A 7265-nucleotide genomic window follows, 5' to 3' on the forward strand; every position below is an offset into this window, starting at 1 on the left:
CAAATGGTGAAGCTGTCTTCCAAGACAACAGGGTCTGTGCTCACACAAGTAGCGTCGTTCAAGACCTGTTTTGTGAGCTCGACGAGTAATTGTCTCATCTCCTTGGGCATCACAGTCACCATATTTCAATATATAGAGCCTTTGTGGTCTACTATCCATCTCCATCGTCGTTGCATGGAAGTGCCACCGTTTTGCAGGAAGAATGCTATAACATTCCCTTCCCTTGATAACCACACATAACATGTGTTTATCCATTCCGAGATCACTGGAAGCCTTTAGACTGCCAATGGGTTTGCGACAGCGTTTTAGGTGTGCTGATGTGTTCTTGGTGTTGCCATGTTTCCGTCCAATCCCTTTATATTACTTTATCTAGCTCGTCCGTAAGTTTTGGAGAGCAGTGTATAAAAACGGCCTATCAGATCTGATCAGGTGCACTGTTACATAATTCGTTGAGGATGTTGTTCTTTATAATAAAGTATCGTCGTTGAACAATTGTAAGAAAGGCAGTGTTGAACGCTTAGCGCAGTATATGGCAGCTGTCTTTAAATGTGGATACATGCCAAATCATGGCTATAAGAAAGAGAAACAATCCGACAGTATGCAATTTCAAGATTAGTGACGAAGATGTTGAGCTTGTCACATTGTATGTTTATGAGTAATGCTAAGAAGCGGTGCAAAATAGGACGCTCACATAAAATCAGTGTTAGGGAAGCTGAAGGGATGACTTAGATTCGTTGGGCGAATTTTTGGAAGGAATTCTCATTCAAGACCTACTGTGACGAATTCTCGAGTATAGTTCCAGCGTTGGGAATTCTCATCAAGGGAGCATAACAACAGACATGAAACTAATTCACAGGCGCGTTGCTTGGATCATGTCAATTTTGTATTATAAAATTGTATTGGATATGCTCGGTGAAGTTGTATGGGAATATATGGAAGACAGGAGTATATCACACCTAGGAACCGAAGAGATAATAGATATAAAGTAGAGTGCAGATTCCTACACGTCTACAACTACAGCTATACTGAGCAAGACATTATTTGGGTGTGGTGGCGGGTACTTTTGGCTGTAATATCAGTTTCCCATCTCCATGTTGAATTTGTGAATGTTCCGTGGGAAGAACAACTATCGATAAACCTCCATGACAACTTTCATTTCTCTTATTTTCTCTTGTCATTTCAGGAGACATATGTGGAAGGAAGTAACATATTGCCCGACGCTTGTTGGAACGCTTGTGTCGGAATTTCAACACTAAAAATTACCATAGCAGAAAACGTCGGTCTTGTAGCGCCTGCCAGAGGAGTTTGTTGAGCATCTCTGTAACGATCTCGTTCTTACTAAACAATTCCGTGACAAAACGCGTCGCTCTGCGTTGAATCTTCCCTCCCTCTTCTGCTTATCCAAGCTGGTAAGGTTCCCAGAATGATAATCAGTACTCACGAACTGATCTTAGAAGTTTTTTAGAAGCAGCTTCTGTCGTGGTTGAAGAGTGCTTCCAGTGAATCTCATCCTGGCATCTACTTTTCCAACAATCACAACACTCAGTTTTACATGGTCATTCCACCTCATGTCGCTGCGGACAGTTAGTTCTTGGTATCTTACTGTTGCTACTTTTCCCACTGTTTAACCGCCAGCACACTGATGGATCCCTTTACTTATTTTCTTATTTAACCTGATCTGATTAGGACCATCACGCCATCACTTACATCGGACTAAGGATTTACACGTACACTATCCTTTTTACATCATAGTTACCTAATAAATAACAATTTTAACGTGGATTAAAATTATCTGATTGTGTATAGCGACAATGTGAGTAACTAATACTGACTATGAACTAATAAAGTTAATCCTGGTATACTTGTACTACTGTTGCTGCTGCCACTAATGGTGACACTAGTAATAATAATAATAATAATGATAATGATAATAATAATAGTAGTAGTAATGAGAATAACAACAATAATCATAGTGACAGATATAAAAAGAATTTAAAGATGTATAAAATATATATTTTCTTATATAGCGAGTTCTGGGGAAAGGAAATTGAAGGAGACTGCACCAGATAAGAATACTGGGAAACGAGAAAGATGTGGTTGAAATAATTGATGTACAAGGGTAACGAGTGTGTAAGGGGCCAATGGTAATCATTGTTCTTGCTTTAGTAGTTATTAACTGTCTTCTGTGGCGTTATCAGTTCTTTAATATACTGCGAGAGGTCATTCCAGAGCCGGGTTCTTGCAACTGAGAAGGACTTCCAGAAAGTGGCTAAAAATTTAGTGGAACAGAGACGGCTCTGCTCTAATGGAAACAGGTGTTTCGTCCATTGTTTGCAGACAAGACTATTTAGGTTGAGGAGAGGTATAGGGGACACTGTATGAAGATAAGACAGTAGAGAAGACAAAGGGTATGGAAATGTCTGCACCTAACTGCAAACACGCAGGATAGCGTGCATATGATGGTGAAATGTGATCAAACACTTGAACCTCGCAGAAATAAAGAACACAAGACATTCATAACCAGTTCCAGGCGCTTTAGGCTTTCCTACGAAAGGCCCTGCAGCATATCATCGATGTAATCATTAATTCTAAGTGTTTGTACAAATCCCTTTTTCATGTCAAGACGGAAGAGCTTTTTATATTTTTGTAGAGCATGGGGAGATGTTGATACCATGTTGCACACTGCAGTTACGTACTAAGTCCAATTTAGATTTTCATCTGTTACTGTTCCTAGACTCTTTACTGAGGGAGAGGTATCGATATTCGTCCCATTTAGGATTAAAGATAGTAGACATTCCCAATATTTCGGGCTAATGAGCCTGGAATGATGAACCAGTACCGCTTGGCTTTTGGATGGATTGAACTTTAACCCTATATCCTGCACCCATTTTGACAGTGCACACAGACCGGCATTGAGGTTCTCGATAGCTGTCTTCAGAGTTATTGGTTTTGCATTTAATTACACCGTATCTGCAGTAAGACAGATCTGATTACATCTCATTGACATTCAGTGAAAAGAGTGTAGGACCTAATACAGAACCCTGGGGGCCGCCGGATATTACCCGCCTCCATTGATAGTTTATGGCACCGATCATGACATATTACTGGCGGGAAGTCAGGTACTGCCGAAACCACTGCACTTGCAGTACACTACATCTGGCGACAAATTTAGGCTCGCCTACTTACATGCAATTAGTGACATTTATTTACGTTCAGGGCCAACTGCCGGTCCCTCAACAAATCATTAATCCTTCTCAGGTCTTCCATAATTTCGCCGCAGTCTTTTGGCTTTCTATATAGCACAGGATTGTCTGCGGTTTCAATCAGACCCGCGTCAGAAATTCGCAGGAGTTAAGGGGTCCACACACGTTCAGCACTATTGTCAATACGTCAATATGATGCTCGTCTGAGAGCGAATACTTTCATTAATGGTTTGACAATTCGCCATTCTGTTGTCTGCATTTTTACAGTCGGTCATACGTGTACTACTGCCGATATAAGGTATGTTCAAGTGATTAGACTTTTAAACTTTTAAAAATGAACGAAGAAATTAAGTTTTCTTAGTGATACGGAAACAACCCATGCCTATGCGATCAGTTGTCAAAAGTATATTTCGGCAAATGTTTAAAAACTTGTTGCTGATCGTGTTTGTAGATATTACCACACTAAATTTTGAATGTAGAATGACACCCTGTTGCCAAAAATCACAAAGTTACTCTTAATAGCTTGTCCAGTGGGACTGCCTATGTCATTAACGTATTTTATTTTTCTTCTCCTTCTCGTATTAACATGAAAAAAATTCTTGTCCGCTGTGGACGTACAAGAATAGTGTAACTGTTGAAACTGAAGTTACTGTATGATGAATTGGCTGCAACTAATTACTTTCGTAGGCGTTATTTTACTGTGGTGACATTTCAAGATGTTTGTTTACATTTCGTTACGGGCCACGCACATTATTTCTTTAGTAACAGTATTAAGGGTTATGCATTGCAAGCTTTTAAGACAGCTACTTTAAAACGTCGTAAGTAAAGAAACAACGTTCAGTACGCGTTGGTAAATGTAAAAATCTGAAGACAGACACGTGTTTTCAGGCATAATATGGTGGAGTGGCGTGTCGGGAGAGAGATGGCAATCGTGTCGGTGTGTTACCGTTAGAGTTGTAAAACTGCTCTAGGTTACCGTACACTATCATAAATAAGCCTAGACTACGGTAGATTTCCCAGTAGCTTTGGTCAGTTAAGATCGAAACTACGTTACCTGTACATTACTTGAGTTGCATGCCTATCGGCCGTTCCCTCATAGAGATTGCATCTTTACGTATGTAATCAGTGTCTTCTGTCCCCCTAAAAAGCTTTGAACCCTGCAGAAGCTGAGTGAGGATATATAAGTGATGGGGTAAACTATGGAACATTTCTTTTGTACATAGTTGACCTCCTATCTGTTACTCAAAAATAAACAGTATTTATAGCATAACTGAAATTCTCAATGTTGAACTCAGGTTTTATTCGGAAATTGTTGATCTGTAACGTGAAACATAGGAATGTTGTGGTAAAAATAAAGAAAACGATATATATTTATCACATAGCACTAGAAAACGCTATTTCCTCAACAAAAGAATAAATTTAAAAAAAGTATATCAAATATCACTTCAATACTTGGTCGAATTTTTATGAAACATGTTTCCGTTATTCAGAAACAACTTTTGCATTATCAGTAATAACAAGAAACTATTGGATTTGATCGTGACGAAGAACGTTCGATTGAGTACAAAATAAGAACGCTAATTAAGTATTTTTTATGTTTTTGCATGTAAATTGTACTTGCATCAAAATTAGTTGCTTCATTCACAAAAAAGTGCAGAATTTACGCGATTTACTAATTTTTATTATTTATAAAATGCAATTTATATTCTGTAATAATACAAAACACAAAGCGGACTAATTCTGAATGATATGCGGTTCTAATTATGCACAAAACAACCAAATAAACAAACAACAAAGAGGATTTCTCAACTCCCACTTTATCTCTTACACATTCATTTACGTTTCTATCCCTACCAATGCTATCAATACTGCCGAAAATCCTACTATTAACTACACCACTTATGTACTGCATCGAAATTATTGAACCATAGTGTTGGTAGAGCGTAACTCTGCTTATCGCGTAAACATTAACGTCAGAAAGATTATGATTTTGTTAACTTTTTATACCTGTCATTTACAGTCATGTAGAACTTTATAAAAGACTTCATATTTACAACAGTGACTGTAACACTTTCTTTATTTCACGATTGCAATTTCGGCCTTAGGCCATTATCAAGTACAGACTTTTGTGGCTTTACGCCATGTCAACTTAAAATGAACATATAAATGTGTCAGCTCATTTCAAGTTGACATGACGTAAAGCCACAAAAATCTTCACTTGATATAAGGAAAGTGTTACAGTCGCTGGCGTAAATATGATGTCTTTTATGCTTTTGTCTTTGTGCACTAGAAGGTTGCTACCGCGTCACGTGATGAGGCGACCAGCGAGCTTAAAGTATGTGAACCAGGCCCGTGAGTCACCAAATGTTGCCCTCGCCTGCACTAGATTATTTATACAGGGTGTTACAAAAAGGTACGGCCAAACTTTCAGGAAACATTCCTCACACACAAATAAAGAAAAGATGTTATGTCGACATGTGTCCGGAAACGGTTAATTTCAATGTTAGAGCTCATTTTAGTTTCGTCAGTATGTACTGTACTTCCTCGATTCACCGCCATGATTTCATACGGGATAGTCTACCTGTGCTCCTAGAACATGTGTCTTCACAAGTACGACACAACATGTGGTCCATGCACGCAGGAGCTCCTGCACATTTCAGTCGAAGTGTTCGTACGCTTCTCAACAACAGATTCGGTGACCGATGGATTGGTAGGGGCGGACCAATTCCACGCTCTCCTGACCTCAACCCTCTTGACTTTCATTTATGGGGGCATTTGAAAGCTCTTGTCTACGCAACCCCGGTACCAAATGTAGAGACTCCTCGTGCTCGTATTGTGGGCGGCTGTGATACAATACGCCATTCTCCAGGGCTGCATCAGCGCATCAGGGATTCCATTCATATATCCTCGCTAACGGAGGACATTTTGAACATTTCCTGTAACAAAGTGTTTGAAGTCACGCTGGTACATTCTGTTGCTGTGTGTTTCCATTTCATGATTAATGTGATTTGAAGAGAAGTAATAAAATGAGCTCTAACATGAAAAGTAAGCGTTTCCGGACACTTGTCCACATAACATATTTTCTTTCTTTGTGTGTGTGGAATGCTTCCTGAAAGTTTGGCCGTACCTTTTTGTAACACCCTGTACAACAGTAACAGCCCAACAATACTGCCTTTGGTACACAAGAAATGATCACATTATCGTCCCATTAAGAATACTGACGATCATTTTTGGCTCGTTCAATACGAGACATTCCTCGTTTAACTCATGTACATGTTTCTGGCGGCCTACGCTTTCTGGCTCAACCGACGAACATGAAAATGTGTGCAACGTCAGCGACAGATGTTCGCAACCACCCCACTCTTGGAAGTAGCCTTACTTCACTAACATTTTCCGCTCTATTTAGGGTATAAACCTGTAGTTCGCACGTTGCAGGAGGAGTCGATGCGGAAGCTTCCGATTTGCAAGGCCCGTTCCCAGGTGACGACAGCTCGTCGGCATTTCTATTGACAGCCAATGGAGCAGGCTGAAACAAGGCAGATAGCGCGGGGAGAGGAGCCGCTCTATTCCGGAACCAATCTCGGGCGGGTCGGCGCAGGCGGACGGATTGGGGCGCAGATAAATGGACCGGCGCCCGCCGGACGGATAAATGAATGGTCCCGAGGAAATGGAATAAAAAATACTTAAAGCTGCGCGCCGCGAAAACAAAAGGTGAGGCGCTGCGAGGAGACGATTGGCGAGGCCTCCTTATCCCTCAGGGAGCCTGCACGCCCCTTCTTCTACATCGACATACCCTTGCTGCGCTTCCCACTGTACGGTGTGCTTCAGTAGGGGATGGCTTCATGCCGTGTTCCTTCGCTTTCGGAAGGCATTCCATGCAGTTCCGCACTATCGATTTATGAACAAAATACGAGCGTACGGACTATCAAGACAGCTTTGTGACTAGCTTGAGAAGTTCCTAGCAAGTAAAACACAGCAATTTCCTTTTTTTGTTGTGGTTTTACGTCGCAAAACTGCTATGGTCATTAGCGCCCGGCCTGTGACAGGAAAAGGTAAAAACCA

The sequence above is a fragment of the Schistocerca gregaria genome, chromosome 1 (genome assembly GCF_023897955.1).
Source record: "Schistocerca gregaria isolate iqSchGreg1 chromosome 1, iqSchGreg1.2, whole genome shotgun sequence".
NCBI classification, from domain to species: Eukaryota; Metazoa; Arthropoda; class Insecta; order Orthoptera; family Acrididae; genus Schistocerca; species Schistocerca gregaria.